Source organism: Ovis canadensis, chromosome 1 (assembly GCF_042477335.2).
Source record: "Ovis canadensis isolate MfBH-ARS-UI-01 breed Bighorn chromosome 1, ARS-UI_OviCan_v2, whole genome shotgun sequence".
NCBI classification, from domain to species: Eukaryota; Metazoa; Chordata; class Mammalia; order Artiodactyla; family Bovidae; genus Ovis; species Ovis canadensis.
This window is the reverse complement of record NC_091245.1, coordinates 61,858,553-61,885,555: the sequence shown is the minus strand read 5'-3', so window position 1 is coordinate 61,885,555 and position 27,003 is coordinate 61,858,553. Positions and strand designations below refer to the sequence as shown.

The 27,003-nt window shown below is 39.3% G+C and overlaps 1 protein-coding gene across 5 annotated transcripts in view; it reads left to right on the top strand.

Annotated features, from left to right (window-relative positions):
- Window positions 1-331: 331 nt before the first annotated feature.
- TTLL7 (tubulin tyrosine ligase like 7) overlaps window positions 332-27,003 on the top strand; it is a 169,112-nt gene continuing 142,440 nt past the window's right edge. For 4 of the 5 annotated variants that reach the window (XM_069596124.1, XM_069596162.1, XM_069596152.1 and 1 more), the window contains exon 1: window positions 332-1,018. The gene's annotated coding sequence lies outside the window, so the exon portion shown is untranslated. The remainder of the gene's footprint in view (window positions 1,019-27,003) is intronic. The other variant, XM_069596133.1, reaches the window with a different exon arrangement.

Genomic DNA, 27,003 nt, shown 5'->3' with positions numbered 1-27,003 from the left:
ATCTGTAAAATGGTAAACAGTGAACCTGAAACAGCTTTGCATTTCTTTAATCATCCTATATAGATCTCTATGTTAAAACGGTTTCCTAAATCTACAGTTTCCAACTGCCGTGGTTCAATCTTTGCGGAGCAAAGGATAACTCTGCGATCCCAAACTGTCCTTCCCTTCCTTGTTATCTACTAAAGCACCTACATGATGGGATCCCAGTTGATTTTATTTTCTAACTTCAAGCGGGCCTTGAAAGCTGGCGCTTTTATTCTTTGCGCCACAGAGATGCTTGGATAAAAGATGTGGAGCCCCTTGCAGGGTTCCTGACTGCCCGCTGTCTTTCGTGGTGAGGCGTCAGTGGTGAGCTCAGCCGCAGGACTGGCGCCCCGGGACCGCAGGACTGGCGCCCCAGACCCCGCAGGGAGCAGGAGCGGGCACGAAGGCAGGGTTCCGGGCCAGCGCCCTTTCCCATCTCCTTAGGAGGGGACACCGCCCAGGCGCGCGCGTTGCTAGGTCCTCTGTTTGCCGGGTTCTAAAGCTGCCCCGAGCTGGACCAAGGCAAACCCGGAGGGGGACCGGAAAAGTCTAGGACTGTCCCCACTGCCCTGCCGGGAAAAGCGGCCTGTCCTCCGGTTGGCCCCTCTGGCCCCCAAGCCCTCCGGGCGCGGGGCGGGGCGCGGAGGAGCCCCCCTCGGCCGTGGGTCCTCCCAACCGTCGCCGGCCCGGCGCCCTCGCTCCCGCTCCGCGGCGCACGGCGCGCACCCCCGGTCGCCGCCCGCTAATGGTCTGGCCCGTCGGTAGCCGCCACCCCTTCGGCAGCGCCAGCTGCTCCAGCTGCTCCGGGTCTAGCGCCGGCGCCCGGAGCTGTGGCTGCCGCGGGCGGTGGGCTGGTGGAGGGGAGAACCGGACCATCAGCGCAGGCTGCTCGGCCCGGGGCCCCGCGGAGGGAAGCCAAGGAGCGCGGGAATCGCGCAGGGACCGCCCGCAGCCCGGAGGCCAGGACCCAGGGGCTGGGCTTTCCTCACCCCGGGTGAGTACCTGCTGCCCCAGTCCTCCCCGACCCCCTTTCCCTGTGCCCACGCCCGCGAGGTGTGGGCCGCCGCCCGGACGCTCACAGCCCCTGGATCACTGACCCCCGCGGGAGCAGCGGCACGGGGAGCTGTTACTGTTGGTGCTAATGATTCAGCACCATTCGTGCCCTGAGAGATCTGGGCAGAATCGGGGAGGTGGGGGGAAGGCGAGATCAGTTGCTGGGCTTTCGCCTGCACTTCCAGGTTCCAGATGAACGACCCCGGCGGGCGAGGTCGGGTGGGGTGAGCCAGGAGGCTCCCTGACGGCTTGTTCTATAGTTTCGTCCTTTCCCCACATCACGGTACAAACCTTCGTGAACGTGCGGTGTAACCTTCAGTGTGTCAGATGAGTGGGTTTTTCGCACAGGCGAGTGAAGTCTAGGGCCCTTTTCTATGCCAGCCAGTTTCTCTACTTCCTTCCTTTGGATGCCTAATTCGTGCCACTCTCCGCTCAATTTTACATCGTGTTGCATGTAACACGCTAAGATACAGCCTCCGCTAAGAGGCTGTATCCAGTTTGTCTTGTATTCAGAGTGGGTTTGATTGGTCTTGGCATAGTAGGAAAAGATTTAAGGGGATTAAGAAATAATACTTTTAGAGTTTAGCCACTTCGTATATATGTGATTTCATTAAATCGTAACTCAGAACCAAATGTGGAAAGTGAAGAGCGGGCAGTTAAATCGTATGCCCAAGGTTACAGAATAGGAATTTGGATACAAGTGTTCCTGGTCCCTAAACCCACGAATCTTCCACTGCATTAAGGAGTTGTGTATCCAAGTGTGTCCGAGTTGTGTGTACATGTATATGATTTATTACATATTAAACAGAATTAAATTTCATAGAAGTAATCTCAAGTAACATCAACAACCTGTAAACTTCCTGTATATGGAATTATTGTTCTTTTCAAGAAGGAGCACTCTTTGAATTGCATGAAAAAATACTATTTTCTTAGAAAGCATAATGCCAAAAAATAATATCTGAACAACACAGCATAGGAGAGCTAGTTCATAACAGAAAATGTTCAACACATTTTTGGCAGTGATATATGGTAAATGCTTAAGTGTTGGAGAAATCTTTTCGGGATGTAAAGGCAATCTGGATTTTTTTTTTTTTTCACGTTAGGGAAACATTTGCAGTAAGAACAGTTATTTAGTACATAGCATGTGTGACTGAACTGTTTTTGTAGGGTGTGTTACCCATGATAGAGTGACAGATAAACCCAGGCTGATAATACAATTTGATTCATTACAACTCTGTGATTTGGCATAGCAGGTGATAGCTCCATTTTACAGATGCAGGAACTGAAATACAGAGAAGTTTCAAGATTACACAGCTAGTGGTGGAATCTGGACAACACTGACTCTTACACAAAATATGTGTGTTGTAGCGAAGTGTAATTCTGTTTAATGGGAAATTGTATTGATTTGTTTTTGCCCTGCCCTTCAGAGTCAACAATTGTATTGACCTTGTATGCTCTTTCTGTGAAAATAATGGACACTAGGTTTTTTCTTTGTTCTTTGCTTGGCCATTTGATTTGCTTTCATTTATGATTTAAGTATTTTCTCTTAAGACGTGCAACTCTCGTTGATGTCTCAGGAGGCAGGTTGCTGTCTCAGGAGGCAGGTTGCTGTAGTACAAAAGCTCATTATCTCCAAGTGCTAGAATAGTATGTGATGTCTGATAGGAACATAGTCATTGTAGGCCATCATTTCTAAAGTATTGAACCATTTGTACCGGAGAATTCTTTTTTAAGTTAATGAAGATATTGATAGACTAAAGTCATAAAATGGAGGCACAGACTTACATTTGCTGTTTAGACAAGACTATTAAGACAAGTAAGGTCTTGAGATGAGTCTTAATTTTGATTTCTAGAAGGTCATTTCTTTTTTTTTCTTTATGACTTCACTGAGGCCTTTTGCAGTCCAATCTGTTTAATCCCAAAGGGAAAGCAGAATTGGTATGAATGAATAAGCAAAATTCAATCCCACTGCTATTAAAAAGAAAAGGAAACTGCATGTTCTAGTGCTGGAGGGTCAGCAGGAACATTTTAAAACAGACATAGCACGTTTTATTTAGATATTCATCACGAATATAAATATAATACCAACTTGGCCTTAGGAATGTTTTCTGTCTCTCTCTTTCTACCCTTCTTTCTCTCGCTCAGTGTATGTATGTATAACTACTGTCTGCAGACCATCTAAATTCTAAAAGTCTAGATGGGGAAACTGAAAGTTTAGCTGGAGAAACAGTTACCTACATATTAGTAATTAACCAAATAGATTCACACTGGCTTAATACCAGGGAAAGGTAAGGCAGATTGAAGTGCCACATCAATACTTTAAGAAGCAGAAATAGTGATGACTAGGGTCATAAGAAGATCAGGAAAGTTTTCATGGATGGAAGTGAATGAAATCACTCTGAGATGGGAAGGCTTTTAGTAGGTACAGAGAAAGCAGATGAAGTAGTTCAGCTAAGAAGTGGTCATGTACTTTTGGATACCTGGTGACAGATTACAAAGGACTTTGCATATCAGGCAGTGAAATCTACTGGTTATCAGGTAATCTAGGGAACTAGCCTAGGTCTCTAAGCAAGCCAGATTTCTCTTTGGCTGGTTTTGCTCACATTCTCCATATTCCATGTTCCAAGTGCTCTTCCAGAAAATGTTACTTTTCAGGGTGCTTCTATTTAAAGCACTAAAAACCCAGAATGTTTTCTATGCAAGTAAGATTTTTCCTCTTCCAAGGAGGTTTGCCTTTTAAAAGATTTTCCCCTTCCATTATAGTCTTTATTTTAAATTTTATAACATTACTTTTCACTTAATTGCAGTTTGACCATGAACATTTCCAATGCCTACGTAATTTTCCATTAGATGTGCCATAAATTCCTAATCACTCCTCACTGTCACTTTTTTTTTGATGATAATAAATAACACTGTGATGAGTATCTTTGTTCATAAGCTCTTTTCTAAATTTTAGAAATTAGTTCCTTAGTCTCAGAAATAAAATTTCTGGGTTAAAAGGTATGAGTTCTTAGTCTGATTTTTTTGAAAAAAAAAAAAAATTGAGGTATAAATGACATTATATTAGTTTTGGGTATCCAACATAATGATACAGTATTTATATATATTGCAAAATGATCTGCACAATAAGTCTAGTTAACATCCATCACCACACATTGTTATAGATTTTTTATGATGCTTAGTTTGACTGATTTCTTATTCTTCTTCGTTATGTATTTCTTTTTAATTGAAGGATAATTGCTTTACAATGTTGTGAGGTTTCTTCCATAATCAACATGAATCAGCCATAGGTATACATATGTCTCCTCCCACTTGAACCTCCCTCCCCTCCCATCTCCCACCACATCCCACCCCTCTAGGTTGTCACAGAGCACTGGGTTGAGCTCTGTGTCACGCAGCAAATTCCTACTGGCTGTCTATTTTATACATGGTAAGGTGTAGATTTCAGTGCTACTCTTTCAATTTGTCCCACTTCCCCTGCTGTATCCACAAGTTAGTTCTCTATCAGCTTGACTGAATTTTATACAAATTTTAAAACCCTGATGGATTCTGTATATTTTCTTTGGAGTATTAGTATATTAAGTATAGGATGCTGCTGCTGCTAAGTCGCTTCAGTCGTGTCCAACTCTGTGCAACCCCACAGACGGCAGCCCACCAGGCTCCTCTGTCCCTGGGATTCTCCAGGCAAGAACACTGGAGTGGATTGCCATTTCCTTCTCCAGTGCATGAAAGTGAAAAGTGAAAGTGAAGTCACTCAGTCGTGTCCGACTCCCAGCGACCCCATGGACTGCAGCCTACCAGGCTCCTCTGTCTATTTGCATATTAATAATTAATAACACTCCTGTCTATGTCTCTTCAGATTACACTATTTCAGGCAAACTTGTCTTTTGATTAGAAAGATTAGTTAAACCATGGGTGCTGGGAGAAAGCCAGGTAGTTGGGACGACTGAAGGGAAAAGATGTAGGTAATGGAGGACAGATTTTGTGGGAGTAGCAGGAATCTGCAGCCAGAGAAGGAGCTTGTGTGATAAACTACTTTCTGGTCCTGGTGTTGTATTTGTAGACCTCAGCTCTCTCGTTTCTCCTGTCCTTCCCTCAGGAATCCACCCTCATTCTCCCCACACTATCTCTCTCTTTCAAACTTCAGCTTCTTCCACCCACCTGTATCAGTTTCCCAGGTCTCCAGCTTCGATATCTTGGCAGTGCAAGGCTTATGAACTCACTCTCAGCTTCTAATTTGGAGAATCCACATTGATGAGGGCAGAATTCCAGACCTTCTCCAATTCTCTGCAGAAGCCCTGGTTACAGGGCGTAAGAGTGTGTTGTGGACACTGAAGACTGCCGTCCCCTCTGCTGTGTACATTGCTAGAGACAGCAAGCCCCCAGGAGATGCCGGACATGCCCAGCATCCCCTCCCGCTCTCGTTCCCAGTATCCCTTGACCAGGGGAAGTTCCCCTCACTGAGGAGAGAGACTGTTCCTCCATGTCCCTCCAGTTGTAGGAATACATGACCTTACCTCCTAGGACAGGTCTTCATACTTTGGCCAGGCCTCTGCCTTGCTCCCCTAGGCTCTTGCCTGGGTTTCCTCTGGGTACCACTCCTACCCTGCTTGGACTTTGAGGCCAGGAAGCCACTGAGGCAGGGAGGCCATGAAGTGTCTCTGAGAACCAGTGGAAGGGGAATTAGGGATATCAGTGTGCCTTGAGGGAGCAAGTAGTGAGCAGAAAGGCAAGTACTTGGAAGGTACTTGGAATATGCTCTCAGTTTGGGAAGCCCTGAAAGGAAACAATGAAAACTGAAGCATCTTTATAAATCAAAAATAGGCCCCACCTTTCAGGACCTGACAGATGATTTCTGGCGGAAGTTGGACATAAAGGTGGGCAGAGAATTTTGGTCAGAATTTGTTCTATGCTTAGTTGGGACTTACTATTTAAAGCAGTTTGCTTAAACTCTTTGAAGGTGATAAATCTATTTGCATTCCTTCCAGGCATTATTTGTCAAAGTTCAACTGGGTTTAGTCAGCAGTTTCCATAGGGTTAAGTTAGAGCTAAAAACTTAAATTTAAGTAGGCTTGCTTAATTATTTTTGAACACCTATTTTCCTTTTGATGTTTGTTCTTTTTGATCCCATTTGATGTTTACTTACCTGTAGTGAAGAAGGTAGCAAGAGGACTGGAGTGGGGTGCCATCGCCTTCTCCAAGAAGGTAGTTTACAAAGCCATAAAATTCTGGGAGTTGAGTGATAAATCCAATTTCCTCTTTTTTCTTGCAAGTGGTTGGTTGTCCTGTGTTCCTTTGACTTTAGAGGTTCAGAGTTAGATGGCCAAGTGGTCACTGGGTCTCCCCGGGGGCTGACTGAGAAGTCTTTCCTTTTGAAACTGATGATATTCTTGGTCCACTGGGGATGATGAACCATCCACATTGTTTGGTTTTTCTGAGTTGTGTTTTGGCACCTGAGCTTTCAAACTTCAGTATTATCTTTGTTCTTCTGCATAGTCATGTGAAATGGAACATTATGTTTGATAAAAGATTATTTTGAACATTTCTATCTCTTTTACCCACTTCTTTGCGAAGTCTGAACTGGTGCCACAACCTAATTCAACAGGATGACAATAGCTTATTTTCATAAAAACTCTCCTCCCTTTTCCATGAGCTTATTTGCAGTGACATTGACTTTTTAAAGTAAATCAAGCATTTGCAGATTTGGAAGGTGGATCAGCAATAACCTAGGCAGCAGCTTCAAGATTATGTCAATGTTCTTTGCTGGATTAGAATTTTAAGGTTTTCTTAGGTGTACTTCTCATTTAAGGTAGTACTATCTTTTTTTCTGTGAGAGATATGAGCCCACTTAAAATTTGTGTAAAATCTAGTTGATGTGGTTTTAATATTAAGTTTGACTGCATATGTGAATATGAATGGTCATACATATGGAGTACTAGGTAGGAAAAGTTTAGAAACTGTGGATTTAATTTGAATCATTTGATAGGACAATTTTCACATGTAATTCTGTCATTGCTATTATTGAAAATATGTTTTTTCAAGGCATTTAATAAATAAAATCTGTGACCATGTGTAGCATAATGATTGCTGAAAAATCAGGACAATAATTTTAGCACACATCTCAGTTTATATTTAGAATCAGTCTGTCTGCAGTTACCCAACAACTATGTGCTAAGCTACTCTGTGGAGAGGAAAGCTAGACCTTGAACATTTTCTACTCTCAGCATAATTCACATGAAACCAGATGGAGGCATTTTCATTTAGCTGTTGGTTTGATCACATCGAAGATGGTAATATTTCATTACTTAGCATCTCTTAATCTAGAATCCTAAAGATTGGCAGATATTATTTCTTCCATTTTAATGACATGAAAAATCAAGCTTGGGAGAGAAAAAAACCAGATCAAAACGTGTGCAAAATCATAGTAGGATTAGAAATTGGTCTAAAACTGCCCCTTTTAGATACTAGTTTTGACAATAGATCTATGTATAACATGTAAGCAAGGGGATGACCTTTATTCATTTATTGCATAGTTTTAATGGTTTTACTAGTGTTACAGTATTTGAGAAAAATATAACTTGTCAAATCCACTGAATATTTTTTTCTGTGTTGTCTGCTCTTAGTCCATATCAGCTTCGCCCTTAGTCAACACACACATATTTCAATGCATTATTTTTGGAAAATTGAAACAAGTTATTTCTGGAACTTGCTGCAAAAATTAAAGGAAAATAGACATTTTAATGTTTGAAAAGTTTTAAAGGGAGGGATCAGCATTTTTTAAAATCAAGTGGGCTGTGTATATGTGGAAAAGCTTTTTCACTTGTCAAAAATTAGTGCCGAATGAGTGTTTCTGGCAGAAAGAAAAATTTGCTGCTACATATGTTAGGAGGTTGTCATTTTGGAATAGGAGGCATTTTCTCCTTAAAAATGTATCTTGGGTGTATATGTATTGATAGCTGTTTTCATCCTTGACTAAGGAATTAAAAGTTAAATGTGTTTTTCATTAGTTTTAGCATGGCATATTTATTTCCATAATGTGCTCGAAAGCACATCTATGAATTTCGTTTTTGAATTCATAAGGGACTAGAATAATAAATATAGGGTGAAGTGAAAGTCCTAAAGTGTAAGTTCTGCTGGGAACAAAATTAAATGAATACACTCAGCATTACCTATGAATATGGATATTTAGATCTCCAAGTAAAATTACCTAATGGTAATCCAAAAATTTTTCTCTCCTTGGTAAAATTATGCATATTATGGTAACATACAAGTGATATTCATGTTTTCTGAAAGAAAAAAGTCCAGAGTAGTATAAAGGTACTGTGATGTATGTAATTGTTTGGATGATTTCTTATATTTTGTAGGCATTCCATAAATGCAACTCTTTCTCCAGTTAATATTTTGTATTTTTATATACTTTTTTTTTATTATGATAAAAGCACATAGCATGAAATTTACTATGGTAAACATTTGCAAGTACATATTTCAGTAGCATTAAATATATTAACTTTGTTGTGAAATAGATCTCCAAGAACTTTCTCCTCTTGCAGATCAGAAATCTTATACCCATTAAATAACAACTTCCCTTTCCCTGTCCACCAAGACTTTGGTAACCACCATTATATTTTCTTGTTTCTATGACTTTTGCTAGTTTGGATACCTTAGTATAAATGGAATCATATATTATTTGTTTTTTTGTGACTAGTTTATTTCACTTAATATAATTGCTAAAATTTTACCCATTTATAGAATATGACAGCATTTCTTTCTTTTTTAAAACCAAATAATATTCCATTGTATATTCCATTGTATATATATACACCAGTTTTTCTTTGCTCATCTGTTGATATACATTTGGGTTGCTTCCACATCTTTGCTAATGAGAAAAATGGCACTATGAACAAAGATGTACAAATATCTCTCCAAGACTCTGCTGTCAATTCTTTTGGGTTTGTACCCAGAAATGGGCTTTCTGGATCATATAGTAGTTCTGTTTTTGATTTTTGGGGACCTCCCATACTGTTTTCCGTGGTGATTATATCACTTTATCTTCCTGTCAGGAGTGTGCAAGGGTTCCAACTTTTCCATATCCTCTATAACACTTGCTTATTTATTTATAGTAGGCAGCTTACTGGGTGTGAGTTGATATCTCACAGTGGTTTTGATTTGCATTTCCTTGATGATTAATGATGTTGAGTGTCTTTCATGTACCTGTTGGCTATTTGAATATCCTCTTTGGAGAAATGTCTATGCAAGTCCTTTGTCCATTTTAAAATATGGTTATTTGATTTTTTTGTTGTTGAGTTGTTGGAGTTCTCTCTATATTCTGGATGTTAACCCTTTATCAAATAAATGATTTTCTCCCACTCAATAGGTTGCTTTTTTCTCTCTGTTGATTGTGTTCTTTGATGTACACAAAAATTTTGTTCATTGTAGTCTTGTTTATCTAGTTTTGCTTTTGTTGCCTGTGTAGCATTATTTTTAGCAGTTTAAAAATGTATTAAGAAAATTGTTTCAAATTGCTGTATTATTCTTCTCTTTAGTCTTTGAAGTCCCTGAGATTATTTTTGAGACTATGCAATTATGATGCCTGGTGTAATTATTTAACAAATTAAACAATTTTGATTAACTTTTTCTTTTTGGAAGATCCACTTTTAAACCTATTTAATGTAGAATTTTGTTGCTATACTTTAATATGATAAAACGGATTATGTTAAACCTATATGTTAATTTAGGGAGAATTAGCATCTTTACTATGTTGATTCCTCCAATCTGTAAACATGGTATGTTTCTCCAGGTATTAATATTTAGGTCTTCCTTGATTTCTTTTATCAGAATACATAGTTATATTTTGTTAGATTTATACCTAAGTATTTCATTTTCTTTGGAGCAACTATAAAGAAACTGCATTTGAAATTTTTGTTTCCATTTCTTCTCTGTCAGTTTATAGAAATGCAGTTGGTTATTGTGTTGGTCTTATATCCTGAAACCTTACTAAGCTCACATACATTTTGAATCTAGGACTGCAGATCCTTTGAGGATTTTTAAAATGTAGACAATTGTGTCATCTGAAAATGAAAACGATTTTATTTCTTTCAATCTGTATGCCTTTAATTCATTTATCATGCCTGACTGCAATGGCTAGAAATTCCAGTATTGCGCTAAGTAAGACTGATGAGAGTAGACATCCTTGCCTTCTTCCAAATATTATAGGAAAACTCATTTTACTAAGTATGTTGTTGTCGTTGTTGTTTAGTCACTAAGACACGATTGACTCTTTTGTATCCCCATGGACTAGAAATCTGCCCATGGGATTTCCTAGGCAAGAATACTGGAGTGGGTTGCCATTTCCTTCTCTAGGGAAGCTTTCTTACCCTGTTACTGAACTCACATCTCCTGCATTGGAAGGTGGTTTCTTTACCATTGAACCACCAGAGAGGCCCAAGTGCCTGGGTCCAGCCCCAGTGGATCCAGGGAATTCGAAGTGGGGATGGAGTCAGCGAGGAAAAACTTATTTATTTAGAAATATAAAGAGAGATTAGGAAAGAATAGCATAGTAGGAAAATTAGTGGAGAAAAGATGCTGAATAACTTGGTTTACATGCAAAACCAATAAAGTTCCAAGACAAGGAACTTGCACCATCTACATAGGCCACCGGCACCCACTTGAATAGCGGAGGGTGCCCTGCCTTGGGCTCTCTCTCGTGTGGGTCTTACAAGCCAGGGCAAATAAGTAGACACAGTGAGCCTCTACGCTCCAGATGGGAATTCAGCCAGAAAAGGGAGAAAAGAATGACATGGGGGAACCAAACATCGGTGCCAGACCCACAACTTTATTTTCAAAAGCAGCTTATATACCCCAAGGTGTACATAAAGAAATAATGGAATATGCAGAGAATTATGCAGGGGCAGCAGTCCTGACCCTTATTGAGACCAGGCTTTCTTTTTGCATACCTTCCCGTATACAAAAGGTCTCAGGTGGTTTACATTATCTTCTGGCCAAGAGGCCTGTTAACATTTTTATGGCTCTCTTCCTAGATAAATGTCTATCAACCAGAAAACTCTTTTCCCTTGAAGTGTTTTTTTCTTTAATCTGCATCACCCTCAAAGTACTAAGTAAAGTTACATTCCTGTAGAATAAAGGTGCAGTGGGTTATAACAAAGAAAGTACTTAACTCAAAGATCTAATGTTGTTAATACCAGGGCTACTACCTGTTTTTTCTATATACTAACTATATCTACAAATAAAAGATATGAAAACTTGGCAGCAAGTATTGGCTCAACAAATGAAACCCTTAATCAGTCCTATTCTAATGATTTTGACTCCTCAGAAGCCCCTACATTCCTAGGATGTTTTAAGCTTCCTTTGCCTCTCGTGGTCGGGAGGCTGCAAACAATCACATGTAAGAGTCCAGGAAGGCAGGCTAGAAAGCCATCAGAGGTGTTTTTGGATTGAAACACTTATTATGCCTGGGAGACTTATCATCTAAAAGCTCTAAATTAACTTTTTCCAGAAAAAGGTGGTGGGTGGACAGCCCCCTGTTAATGTCAGAAGAGTAGGTGGAAAGCATAACACAGTAAAGCAGGCAGACTCTGGTTTTGGGGGTAGATGCTCAAGAATTTCCAGGGGGACCCCTGAGGCTTGATCCCGCCTTTGCGTATGCCGAGCCTCCTTCCTCATGACCTTTGCCATGGGCGGGCTTCCTCACCCTGGCTCCCGGCACCCAAGTATGCTGTTAGCTGTATGTTTTTGTGTAGTTGTTCTTTATTAGGTTGAGGAAGTTGCCCCTCTGCTCCTAACGCACTGAGACTTTTTATGCTGGATGGATGTCAGATTACATCAAATGCTTTTTACTTTATCAGTTGATATGGACATATGACTTTTCTCTAAGCCTGTTGATATGGTGGATTGCATTGATTAACTTTTGAATATTGAATCAGCCTTGAATACATGGGATAAATCACATTTGGTCATGTGTACATGACACACACATACACATATATACTTAAAATATATACACTCGCTGTATTCAATTTGTCAACATTGTTAATTATTTTTGTTTTTAAGTTTGGAAGACATATTGGTTTGCAGCTTCCTCTTTATTGTGCTTCATTTATTTGGATTTTGTTGTTAGTCTATTACTGGCCTCATTTGGCACTAAGAAACTACTCCTTGTTGAGTTTGGGTGTTGTATCAAATTCAAATATCTATAATAACCTGAGAAGGCTGCTAAAACTCCTTTTCCCAACTATATATCTCTGTGAGGCCAAATTTTGTCATATATTTCAACCAAAAGAACTTATCAAAATGAATGCTGATGCAGATATGACAGTCTGTTTTCTTGAAGCAAGCTATTAGAGGAATTCAAAAAAAAATACAAAACAATGTCACTTATTTCTTTAAAAAAACACTATAGTTTTTTTTAATGTAATATGATTTTGTTAACATGTAATGGTTTTATTATTGTTATTTTAAAATGAATAAATATTTCAAACATGTATCAGTTTTAGTTTCTAATAGGATGAATATTGATCAATATGACTCACAAAATGAATCGCACCACAACTAAATGAGTGTAAAGAGTTCTAACACCAAAAGTTTGAGAAACACTACTAAGAAGACCAAGATAAGGAGAAAAGTGAAGCCAGAGGGCTGGACATGTATATCTCAGATTTGGCATTGGTTTAATCAAGTTGTTCCAGGTGCCTGTTTTCTTTTTTCTCCACTAGTATTTTTATTTCACAAACTATGCTTTTTCCTCCACATTGATTCTTTGATATGCACTCTAATTTCCTAGAAAAATATCATAAATAGACCAATAGAAGTCCATAATGTAATCGTCACAAAATGAAATCCCTCAAAACTATCCCCACTCTAATAAATGTTATATATAGGCATAAAACTATATTTTAAGTTATAAATTGTAATAAATAGAATTGAGCTTCCTTGGTGGCTCAGATGGTAAAGAAACTGCCTGCAATGCAGGAGACCCGGGTTCAATCCCTGGGTTGGGAAGATCCCCTAGAGAAGGGAATCACTAACCATTCCAGTATTCTTGCCTGGAGAATTACATGGACAGAGGAGTCTGGTGGGTTACAGTCCATGGGATTGCAAAGACTTGGACCCAGCTGAGTGACTAAATACACACACAATAAACAGAATAAAAATGTTAACTCACTGATAACTTATGCAAGGATGAAGTAATTTAGAATGTTTTGTCAAGAACTGACTAAAAGATAGTGCAAGAAACATTTAAATTACTGTCTTTTGATTTTGATTATTGTAAATGGATTTTTTGTACTTTTTTCCAGCCCTTTATTGACATATTATTTGTATATAATAAAATGTACACCTTGTAGAGTTTTGACGATATTTTGGTAAATAGCATTTGAAGATATCTAGTTCGTAATAGTATAAACATACAAAATGAGATGATAAAAAATCTTTGTGTTATCAGTGAGGAAAAAACTAAGATCAAGTCAGCTGGGGGAGACATTAGCTCACAAAATCCATTTTATGAAATCTTTCATGTTTTTTAGAGCTGAGCGCACATTTGATTCTAGTTTTCTAATTTCCAGGGAAAGAGAACATACAGAAATTTTAATGATTAATTAAAAATCTCATACATGAAGAAACAATTGCCTAAGAGGAACAGAGTTTTTCCTACATAGAATCCAAAGTGAAATTTATGCTGTAGTTTCTTTTAAAGTGGATTCAATTTAGTGCAATGCAAAATGTCTTCATATCATTACAGTGAAATTCTATAGGATTTTTTGGACTATTTTTTTATAATATCTTTCAACCTGGGCACATGATGTGGATGATGTGGATGTGTGGATGTCTTTGGGGGAAGTAACCTCCAAATATTTCCTTCTATAACATGAGAATAATATCTGCTTTGAGAGCATTGTAATATAGGTAAAGATTGTAGTGTCTGCTCAGTAAATGACAACTATCCTTCTGTTGAGGCCTTCCCAGGTGGCTCTAGTGGTAAAGAACCCACCTGCCAATGTAGAAGACATAAGAGATAAGGGTTTGATTCCTGGCTTGGGAAGATCCCCTGGAGGAGGGCATGGTAACCTACTCCAGTATTCTTGCCTGTAGAACCCCATGGCCAGAGCAGCCTGGCGGGCTATAGTCAATATGGTTGTGAAGAGTCAGACATGACTGAAGCGACTGAGCAGCAGGCATCCTTCTGTTAGGGTGACGGTGACCAGCAATGTAGCATGGTCCCAGGTATATAGCTCTCTGATGACCTGGCTTAATCCAGGAATGAACATTTTAGAATCTCAAAAAATTGGAGTTCTGCCTATCTTTTAGGAATTCCTTCATACATGTTGTTCTTAGCTGTGATTGTGAGGAACGATCCATTTGAGGTTTTGCTCCCTGAGGATTACCTGCTATTTCTATTCAATCAATACGATTTCTTTTCAATTCAGTCAAATGCCTACTTACTTCTTTTCAATCAAGAATTCCGTGATTTGAAAGCCATCTAGACCGAATAATTAATAGGAGGACTTTTGTCTGCACCAAAAAGGCTAAAGGAATCACCCTATAAGGTTTTAAACCTCTTCCAAAATAAATTTTTCATTTGTTACAGTGCACAGAGGAGTGGGTGTTTAGAAGTCCTAAATTTATGACATGGAATGCTCCAAATGCCCATTTCAGCTGAAAGTCCTAGGTACAGATAAAATAGTCATAATTACCACTTCTACCTCTGTTGTAAAGAAGTGTAATTTTTTTCTTCAGACCAGAACATTTTTTCTTGAGTGTTTTTTAAAACCATTGGTTGAGTCTCTATTGAGGGAAAGTGAAAACAAAATTGTTGGGGTTTGGTAAACTCTCTTAGTAAAAATTGAATTAGGCCTCAGACTTCTTTGAATAGAGGAGTAAAATTAATCTGTAGTAATTGCATGAGCATTCCAGAAGGCTGGTTTGCTTACTTAATTTTAAAGTCAAGTGTCAGATGACTGGAATGGGTGTTTGATTTTTAAAAATCTTTTTGAGTATTTGAGTTGAATTTTCTTTCATTTGTTGTCTCTTGAGACTTGCCTCAGGTAAGTCCTATGATCTGTACACATTTTCTATATTGTTAAAAGCCTTCTGGGGCTGCCCAAGGTGGCCTAACTCAGATTCACTGTGGTGTCTGCAGGCGGGTGAAGCTAGAGCTTGGGCTTCTCTCTGCTTCCCAGGGCCCACAAGAAAGAGGGCTCAGATCCTTTTTGTCCAGACTAAACCAATGGGGAGGTCATGGTCTTAGGTTCGGAGTCAATTAGGTACTTTTAATCTGTGTTGAACTAATGAATGACTGGAGTCAAATTTATATCCTAGCCTCAATAATTAAAATTATAAGCAACTAATTTTGATTATAACATAGCCAAATGTCCATCATATTAGAAATTTCCATTTTCATCATGGCCAGATTAGAGTTTTGGAGTTTAAATAAATGCTTACTTATTTGTAATATTTATGATTAACACTCTATATTAATTATAAATGGAGAAGGAAATGGCAACCCACTCCAGTATTCTTGCCTGGAGAAAGCCATGGACACAGGAGCCTGGTACCCTACAGTCTACAGGGTTGCAAAGAGTCGGACACGACTGAGCAACTTTATATATATATATATATAATAAATGATTATTAATATATGATATTATATGTTAACAAACTATAATTCTCATTTAGTTTTCCTTTTCCAAGTACCAAAAACTTCTTGTTTTATTGGAATATCTTCTAATTTGATTTAAACTGATCCTTAAAAAATGAGTTACATAATGAGTTACCAAATCAGTTATAAAAATATGAAAATTTTTAAATATTGGATTTATTCCACCTATTTATTAGTCCTGCTTTCATGGTTGAGATTTATAGTTTCTTTTAGGAAAACTAGATGAATGTTTGATTTTTGACAAAAAGTATTTCTTCTCTATATTATGAAAAATCTATCATATGACACTCTAGAGGGTAATTAGGGGGCTACGCTTTCCTTCCTGCTTCCCTTCCCTTCTTTTTCTTGACCTTCCTTTTCTTCCTTTCTTTTTCTATCTACGACCATAATTTGTCTGTCTCTTGAGTTTTGGATTTAATTCTGATTTAGGGTCGCTGAATTAGGCCATCTCCTCTAATTTGTGGATGCTTGTCTGTGAGGAGCCAATAAATGAACTGTGAACTTGAGAAGGAAAAGCTTCTCTAATGCCTGTAGTCCCCTGGGCACATTTGTAACTCGGTCTCTGTGACTGGTGTCTGAATCATTTTTATCCTGATAGTCTTCTTAAGCAGTTGCCTCAGATGCCATAACAGATGAAGGGTTATTACTTCAACTCTGAAATCCTTAGATATATATTTGGTAGGTGAGATAGCTGTTATACAAATTCTAATGGACTAAAATGAGGACGATAGGTCACTCCAAGAAGTTGTAGATGTACAAACTGAAAACTTAGTATAGTACAGGTGAAGTAGTCACATAACTCTTGTTAATAAAATTAAGGGAAAAAGGAAAATATTGCTGTATTCTGAAAACATACCTAAATTGTCCAATTTGGGGATCATAGGATAGCACTGCAAATTATTACTTTTACCTTTCCCTAGCCCTTTTCTGTCCCAAAGGAGCCACATTCACATTGAAATTCAAATGTAGCGAGCTCTGAGTTTTGTCTGCTTCCAGTGCTTCTGTGTTTGCTCCAGGAGGAAATTCTTGGCCTATGACCAGCGCTTTACCTTCTGTGGACATCCTCAGAACTGTGGATGCTGCAGCTTGCTTCTTCCTGAGGTGAATCAGCGATGCTGTCTGCCAGTCAGCTCCAGCCATGGCTGGCTGTTCTTTCTAATACTTGAACTCATAGGGTTAAGTGAAGCTGCATTAAGTACAAAGTCATTAAGCCATTTGATTTGGGCCAAAATTTTGAAACTAAGAATGCTGTGTGATTTTCTTCTTTGCCTTTTACAATTGCAAAAGATTAGAACTAGAAATTTTGAAGGTTAAATTTTCAGAAAGACTGGCAGAATTTTTTACATGGATTCTTGAAATAGATTTTTAGGGAGTATGCTTTCTGGCATTCCTTCAATTTTAATTCTCATTTATATCCTATTATAATTTTAAATTACTTTCTTCTAATGCTAAATGAATTTAAGTTCTATTTTATTTAAATTTCTGTAGTTTCCACTAGCCAGTACTTACTATATATGGTGAATAATACGTATTAAATGTCTTAATTATTCAGATCATTGTGATAATAAACTTTTGACTGGTCGGGGATATAATATATTAAAGCCATATATTTGTATGTTTGTATATATTTATGTGTGTGTCTATGCACGTTCAGTCATGTCCGACTCTTTGTAACCCCATGGACTGTATGTAGCCCACTAGGCTCCTCTGTCCATGGAATTTTCCAGTCAAGACTACTGGAGTGGGTTGCCATTCCCTCCTCCAGGGGATTTTCCTGTCCCAGAGAACCTGCATCTCCTGTGTCTCCTGCTTTGGCAGGTGGATTCTTTACCACTGAGCCACCTGAGAGTCCCCATATATTTATATATTTGAATATATAATATATATTTTGAAAGTTTTTTGTGGAATAATCCCATTGTCCCAGTACTTCAGTGAAGTTAAAATATGTGAAAGACATGATCAAATATCTTTATTTAGATGAACATAGGTGATAAAGAGAGTTTGGTAGGGTTAAGAGAGAATAAATCATTATTTGTTTCCTTTTGATTTACCTTTTAGTGAAAATGGTTTTTTTCCCCCGTTGCCATTCATAAAATGGAAATAAACCATAACAGTGTATTTTGTTTGGTAAGTGTTCAGTAAATCTGTTTAATTAAAACCAAGTATGAAAATAGGAATTAGAAAAGTTGATTTAATATTAAAATAGATAAGAGAATAAGCTGTATAAACAATGTAAGCTAATGCAATAGAGACACTTTCAAAGTCTGACTTCCTGCTTTTTTTATATAATCCTTGGCAAAGAAGGGTATCATCTGGACTAGATGTCAATAAACCAGATATTAAAGTAACTATATTTGTGATTATTCAGAAAGATGGAAGACTCTTCATTCTTAATTTGTATTTTGTAACAGCAGAATTTCATGAGTAAAATAATGGGGAGTTGCTGTAACCCAGTTAAACAAACAAACAAGCACATACATTAAGCCCCACTATGTATCAGGCTCTGTGTTTTATTCATATTGCTCAGAATGAAAGGCACTGCCCTTTACAGTAAAGAACTTTAATACTTAAAAAATATACAGTTTCGTGAGTGTTCATGCACCGAAGACCAGTCCATTTTGCCTAAGACAGAGAAGAAAATGAAGGGACAACTAAGCTATGCTTGAATGTTGGGTGGCAAAGGAGGATGCTCCAGGGTTAGAAAAAAAACACAAGTAAGTGTATTCAAATTAGAAAATGAATACCATTTTCAGGATGGTCTTTTTTTTTTTTTTTAAATCTCATGCGTTTAGCTAGGATAACTTTTGAACATATTTGGCTGCAACTCATGGTAAGAAGAAATAATGATTGATTTCTTGCCATAGTATACATACATACTTCCAAACACCCATGCATCCCCCTTCCCCCTCCTTGGAAATCAGTTTCAAGACTCAGTACTTTTCCTCCTGCATTCAGTGCAGCCTGGCACTCTTATATTTTTGTCTATTCTATTCTTTCATTTAAAAATGCTGATTGAATCTGACTAAATTGATTCTGTGAGATTCATAGATCATGGTCTGTATTTAAAACCAAAGAAGCCAAAAAACCTGTACTCGAGTTCAAAATTCACAGGGAATCCCCTTTCATACCCAATATGCAGGTATGCAGGTTTGCCATTGTTTAGTCCCTAAGTTGTGATATTATGTAGTGGACTGTATCTGGTGTATGGTGCTCCTGCTTGTGTGTGGTCAGTCATGTCTGACTCTTTGCGACCCCACGGACTGTAGCCTGCCAGACTTCTCTGTCCATGGAATTTTCCAGGCAAGAATACTGGTCTGGTTTTCCACTTCCTACTTCAGGGTATCTTCCCAACCCAGGGGTCTAACCCATGTCTCTTGCATCTCCTGCATTGGCAGGCAGATTCTTTACCACTGCACTACCTGAGAAGGGTGATGTCTGGTGTATACCACAACAGCTTCCACAATGGTGACTGGGAAAGCATTCATTTTTCATGGACGTATATGTTCCTTACATTTAGTACATGTTCAAATAAAACAAACATTTTCACTGTGTCTAGTAAATGGATTTGTAAGTTGCTACACCAGCTCTGTTTAGGTAAAATGAATACTTGTTTCAGCTTTTCCTTTGTTCATTTTCTTTCAACCTATTCAAGTATTAAAGCATTTGTAAGATACACATACTCTTAAATAAATTTAAATGAGTTAATAGATTTAAAGTTCTTAGAATAGTACTTGGTGCTTAGTAAGCATTTAATACTTTAGTCATTGTTTATTTACATTGGCTTAAGAAAATGCACAATGCAAGTGTATTATGATAGAGTCAGATATTTGCAAAAGAAGTTGAATAGCTTTAAGTTTTGTGACTGAGGATGGAAGTTGGTATTTCTGCTTGTCAGTGCACCTGAAAATGAAATATACCAACAGGCATCATATATTCAAAGCTGAAATTAGGTATTTAAAATTGAAGTGTCAGATTTCAGGAAGGAAGATTAACTTTTTGACCTTTTTTACAAATGATTCAGTTTAAAAAGCTTTGCATTTGAGAATATTAAGAAAATTGAAGACTTTTAAGCCTTAAGAAGGACATACTCCTTTACTTTGTTAGTGTTTGTAGGCACAAAATTAAATTCAGTTGATAGCACTGGAATGGTTTTGAGGTGAAGTGTTAGTAGAGACGGGAGGAACACTTTCTGAATGTAGGATTTGAATGATGGGTTATTGGTTTCCAGAATATTCCAATATGATAAAACCCAAGTTAGGAATAATCCACTTGGATCTGATTCTAGAATTTGTGAGATATGTCTAAACCACTGAGTTGAATCTTAGGAAGACTGACATATGTTGTCAGTATGATTATCTGCCACGTGCTCCCTCTCTGCTGTCGTCATTCTCAGATTATTACCTTTGACACTGTGGAACTATGAATCTCTTGTGATTGAGAGTTGAAATCTACAATGTGTCACACAGGACAGCTATGGTCAGAGGCCGTGTGGTTAATGACTAAGCATATTTCGTGGAGGCGAAAATGAAATCATATACTTGGTGAGTGAAAAAAATGGCATAATCTTGCTAGGAACAAAAATTTAACTCTCAACCTGTCCTTTCCACTTGCTTCCCTTGGCTTTTCTCCCTTATTTGTATTTCTTCCTTCTTCCTTCCTTTTCCTTATGAAAAATTAACTTCCTTTTGAAAAAATTTTTTCCTTTTGGAAAAATATAAACATGTTATGATGCTATGATATGCATTTCCCCACATTCTATATTTCCTTTGATTAAAAGTCTTGAGATGTGTTAAAAATTATGTTAACAGAAACTATGCTATGACATTGTGTGACATCAGCATACAACTGTATTGTTTAAGGTGCTATGCTGTCTTCCCATCAACTTACTGATTTCTGAAAAGAATATCATGCTTATAGAGTTAACTGTGAAAGTTATAATAGGAGAGAGTTGGTGGATCTGAATGTGGATAGCAGTATAGGATAAATTTTGTGCCTGGCTTCTAAGAGGTAGAGGGATCAAGCGTGTGTTGTTTTTTTAAAGCAATGAACTTGGTACTGGACCTGGGTTTTAGCCTTAACTGGTACCTAGCATGGCCTCAGGCAAGTCAACTAACTTCTTAATACTCAGCTTCTTCCTTTGTCAAGTGAGAAAGAAAAATCTTATTAAATTGACCTTGTAGTGTTGTGAAGGGCAAGGGGATTGAGAGTATGAATGCTGAAGTAAAGCTGTTCTTTGTGCATAAGTGGTGAGATATGTCTTGCCACCTGCGGCAGTGTAACTTCATCTATTTATCTGTAAAATCAGAATGGTGATAGTTCCAGTCTTATAGGGTTTTTGTGTCACATGAGATAATCTACATCATGCATTTTACATAGTGCTTGATAAAAGAGCAAATATTCATTCATTTATTGAGCACCTATCTTGTCCCAGGTGCTTTTCTAGGTGCTTGGAAAACACGTGTGAGCAGAACCACAGATAGTCCCTTTTCTTTGCAAGTTTGTAGGCCAGTGAGAGGGATGGAATTAGTTAAAAATAAACATATAATTGCTACTCTCAGTGCTATGAAGGAAGAGTACCCATTCCCTGAGAGTAATGTCAGGGAAGGTGGGCTCTAACTGGGCAAAGGCCAGGGACAGATGGAAGTGGATTTCAGTCAGAAAGAGTATCATGCACAAAGTCCGTGTGGTGGGAACATGTGGTGGGGGGTTATCACACAGAGAGTGAAAGGGAAGGGGCTCATAATCAGGCTGGAAAGACAGGCAGGCTGACTGACAGACACATCAGGGTTCCATGAGGGAAGCAGAACCACCAAGGGTGTTGGGGAGTAAAATATTTACTATAAAGATGAAAAGCAGTCTACAGAGGGCTTACATTTTTTCATCTGGTGCTGAGTCAGGAGGGCTGGACGTGTCAAAGAATTGAACACGAATTAGAATTTACTAGGACAGAATGGAATGTATATGAACAGACTGGAACCTATATCTGACTCTTGCTTTCTTTAGTCTTGACAGTGTGGGTGGCCTTCAGGAAGAGCTGATGTTCCTTGCCATACATGTGCCTGGTCTGGAAAGGCTAGACGTGCCAGGATTTAGAGAAGCTGAAGAAGATTCGGTAGGATCTGGAGCAGCTGCAGGTTCAGATCCTGCTCTCTGCCAAAAGGAGGAGCCAGCAGATTAGTGTCAACATGGTTGGCTGTCATCACTGGCTCAATGGACAGGAGTTTGAGCAGTCTCCGGAAAATGGTGAAGGACAGGGAAGCCTGGTATATTGCAGTCCATGGGGTCCCAAAGGGTCAGACACAACTCAGTGACTGAACACCAACAAATACTATAGTGCATGGTGCCCCTGTACTGACTTTAGGAATATAATGGCTACTTCTTTACCTTTACCTTCAAAATTGCATACAGATTTCTTCTTGTGGGTAACTCTAACCTGAAACCATGGAAGGAAGGGATATCTAGGAAATATTGTTAGTGTAGCTGAATTAACTAGGAGAAGGCCCTGGCAACCTACTCCAGTACTCTTGCCTGGAAAATCCCATGGATGGAGGAGTCTGGTAGGCTGCAGTCCATGGGGTTGCGAAGAGTCAGACATGACTGACTTCACTTTCACTTTTCACTTTCATGCATTGGAGAAGGAAATGGCAACCCACTCCAGTATTCTTGCCTGGAGAATCCCAGGGACGGGGGAGCCTGGTGGGCTGTGATCCATGGGGTTGCACAGAGTCGGACATGATTGATGTGACTTAGCAGCAGCAGCAGCAGCAGCAGCAGCAGCAGCAGCAGCAGCAGCAGCTGAATTGACTAGTACCACATGTCTTTTTTTTGGAAAGATCTTTTTGGTCCATTCAGTTCAGTCAGTTCAGTCACTCAGTCATGTCCGACTCTTTGTGACCCCATGAATTGCAGCACACCAGGCCTCCCTGTCCATCACCAACTCCTGGAGTTCACCCAAACTCACATCCATTGAGTCGGTGATGCCATCCAGCCATCTCGTCCTCTGTCATCCCCTTTTCCTCCTGCCCCCAATCCCTCCCAGTATCAGAGTCTTTTCCAATGAGTCAACTCTTTGCATGACATGGCCAAAGTTCTGGAGTTTCAGCTTTAGCATCATTTCTTCCAAAGAACACCCAGGGCTGATCTCCTTGAGAATGGACTGGTTGGATCTCCTTGCAGTCCAAGGGACTCTCAAGAGTCTTCTCCAACACCACAGTTCAAAAGCATCAGTTCTTCGGCGCTCAGCGTTCTTCACAGTCCAAATATCTCATCCACACATGACCACTGGAAAAACCATAGCCTTGACTAGACGGACCTTTGTTGGCAAAGTAATGTCTCTGTTTTTCAATATGCTATCTAGGTTTGTCATAACTTTTCTTCCAAGGAGTAAGTGTCGTTTAATTTCATGGCTGCAATCACCATCTGCAGTGATTTTGGAGCCCCAAAAGGTAAAGTCTGACATTGTTTCCACTGTTTCCCCATCTATTTTGCATGAAGTGATGGGACCGGATGCCATGATCTTCGTTTTCTGAAGGTTGAGCTTTAAGCCAACTTTTCAACAAAAATGGGCCTTTGGATTTCATTAGATGAGCACTGAAAAGCTGTCAAAGGGGTGTTAGCCAGGTAGGATGATGAGGGGAAGGGAAATAGGAGAGTAACATGAAAAGGTTTGTGATCATATTGTGTTTTGTAATCTGCATTGTAGGAAATGCATTAGAGGGGACTAAGAGTATAAAGATGAGTAGTACTATTTGGAACCTAGTGTAGTGGTCCAAGTGAAAGAGTGATGGCAGCCAGGACTAGCTGTGGAGGTGAAGTATGTGCACGGAAACATGTAGGTGGGTTCCAAAAATACTGCTGCTAAGTCACTTAAGTCATGTCTAACTCTGTGCGACCCCATAGACGGCAGCCCACCAGGCTCCCCCGTCCCTGGGATTCTCCAGGAAAGATCACTGGAGTGGATTGCCATTTCCTTCTCCAATGCATGAAAGTGAAAAGTGAAAGTGAAGTTTTTCAGTCGTATCTGACTCTTAGCAACCCCATGGCCTGCAGCCTACCAGGCCCCTCCATTCATGGGATTTTCCAGGTGAAAGTACTGGAGTGGGTTGCCATTGTCTTCTCCTCCAAAAATAATCAGGGGATAAACAAAGCAGGATTTGGGCATGGCATTGCTAGGTAGGGGGTAAGGAAAGGAAGATGCCAAGATTGTGAGTTTTGGTTTTGGATATTTTGAGTTTGTGGTGGCATTGAGAATGTCCAGATGGAAATGTTCAGTAAGCAGTTTGATATTAATATTAGACATTGCTATAGTAGTAGAAGCATCAGTTCAGTTCAGTAGATCAGACATGTCCGACTCTGAGACCTTATGTACTGCAGCACGCCAGGCCTTCCTCTCCATCACCAACTCTGGAAGTTTACTCAAATTTGTGTCCATTTAATCTGTGATGACCTCAAACCATCTCATCCTCTGTTGTCCCCTTCTCCCCCTGCCTTCGATCTTTCCCAGCATCAGGGTCTTTTCAGATGAGTCAGTTCTTCTAATCAGGTGGCCAAAGCATTGGAGTTTCAGCTTCAGCATCAGTCCTTCCAATGAAGATTTGGGACTGATTTCCTTTAGGATGGACTGGTTGGATCTCCTTGCAGTCCAAGGAACTCTCAAGAGTCTTCTCCAACACCACAGTTCAAAAGCATCAATTCTTCAGCACTCAGCTTTCTTTATTTATTTTTTTTTTTTTATTATTATTTTTTTTTAATATTTTGGCACATTTGCTTTATTATTGTTATGTATTTAAGAAAATCTCTTCCTGTCTCCTTGTCTGAATTATGTGACATTTCATTGCAGATATCCTAATGCTGTCATTCAGTTGCTCAGTTGTATCTGGTTAGTCCAACTTTCACATCCTTACATGACTACTGGAAAAACCATAGCTTTGACTAGACGGACCTTTAGAGATGGAGCCAAAGCGAAAACAACACCCAGCTTTGGGTGTGACTTGTGATGGAAGTAAAGTCCGATGCTGTAAAGAGCAATATTGCATAGAAACCTGGAATGTTAGGTCCATGAATCAAGGCAAATTGAAAGTGGTCAAACAGGAGATGGCAAGAGTGAACATCAACATTTTAGGAATCAGCGAACTAAAATGAAATGGAATGGGTGAATTTTCAGATGACCATTATATCTACTACTGTGGGCAAGAATCCCTTGGAAGAAATGGAGTAGCCATCATAGTCAACAAAAGAGTCCAAAATGCAGTACTTGGATGCAATCTTAAAAACGACAGAATGATTTCTCTTCATTTCGGAGGCAAACCAATCAATATCACAGTAATCCAAGTCTATGTCCCGATCAGTAATTATGATGAAACTGAAGTTGAACAGTTCTATGAAGACCTACAAGACCTTCTATGACTATCATCCAAAAAAGATGTCCTTTTCATTATAGGGGACTGGAATGCAAAAGTAAGAAGTCAAGAAACACTTGGAGGAATAGGCAGATTTGGCCTTGGAGTACAGAATGAAGTAGGGCAAAGGCTAATAGAGTTTTGCCAAGAGAACGCACTCGTCATAGCAAACACCCTCTTCCAACAACACAAGAGAAGACTGTATGCATGGTCATCACCAGATGGTCAATACGAAAATCAGATTGATTATAGTCTTTGCAGCCAAAGGTGGAGAAGCTCTCCACCTATAGAGTCAGCAAAACAAGACCAGGAGCAGAGTGTGGCTTCAGATCATGAACTCCTTATTGCCAAATTCAGACTTAAATTGAAGAAATTAGGGAAAACCACTAGACCATTCAGGTATGACCTAAATCAAATCCCTTACAATTATGTAGTGAAAGTAACAAATAGATTTAAGGGATTAGATCTGCTAGACAGAGAACCTGAAGAAATATGGACAGAGGTTCATGACATTGTACAGGAGACAGGGATCAAGATCATCCCCAAGAAAAAGAAATGCAAAAAGGCAAAATGGTTGTCTGAGGAGGCCTTACAAATAGCTGTGAAACGAAGAGAAGCAAAAAGCAAAGGAGAAAATTAAAGATACACCCATTTGAATGCAGAGTTCCAAAGAATAGCAAAGAGAGATAAGAAAGCCTTCCTAAGTGATCAGTGCAGAGAAATAGAGGAAAACAATAGAATGGGAAAGACTAGAGATCTTTTCAAGAAAATAGAGATACCAAGGGAATATTTCATGCAAAGATGGGCCCAATAAAGGACAGAAATGGTATGGACCTAACAGAAGCAGAAGAATCACTTCATGGGAAATAGATAGGGAAACAGTGGAAACAGTGTCAGACTTTATCTTTTTGGGCTCCAAAGTCACTGCAGATGGTGACTGCAGCCATGAAATTAAAAGATGCTTACTCCTTAGAAGAAAAGTTATGACCAACCTAGATAGCATATTGAAAAGCAGAGACATTGCTTTGCCAACAAAGGTCCGTTTAGTCAAGGCTATGGTTTTTCCAGTGGTCATGTATGGATGTGAGAGTTGGACTGTGAAGAAAGCTGAGCACCGAAGAATTGATGCTTTCGAACTGTGATGCTGGAGAAGACTCCTGAGAGCCCCTTGGACTACAAGGAGATCCAACCAGTCCATTCTCAAGGAGATCGGCCCTGGGTGTTCTTTGGAGGGAATGATGCTAAAGCTAAAACTCCGTACTTTGGCTACCTCATGCGAAGAGTCGACTCATTGGAAAAGACTCTGATGCTGGGAGGGATTGGAGTCAGGAGGAAAGGGGATGACAGAGGGTAAAATGGCTGGATGTCATCACCGACTCGATGGAGGTGAGTTTGGGTGAACTCCGGGAGTTGGTGACAGACAGGGAGGCCTGGTGTCCTGTGATTCATGGGGTCGCAAGGAGTTGGACACGACTAAGAGACTGAACTGAACTGAAATGAACAGAAGCAGAAGATATTAAGAAGAGGTGTCAACAATACACCAAAGAACTCTACAAAGAAGATCTTCATGACTCAGATAATCACGATGGTATGATCACTCACATAGAGCCAGACATCCTGGAATAAGTCAAGTGGGCCTTAGAAAGCATCAGTATGAACAAAACTAGTGGAGGTGATGGAATTCCAGTTGAGCTATTTGAAATCCTAAAAGATGATGCTGTGAAAGTGGTGCACTCAATATATTTGCTAATTTGGAAAGAAGCATCAGTAGTAGTTAACATTATTGTGTGCATGCATGCTCAGTCACTCAGTCATGTCTGACTCTTTGTGTCCCCATGTACTGTAGCCTGCTAGGCT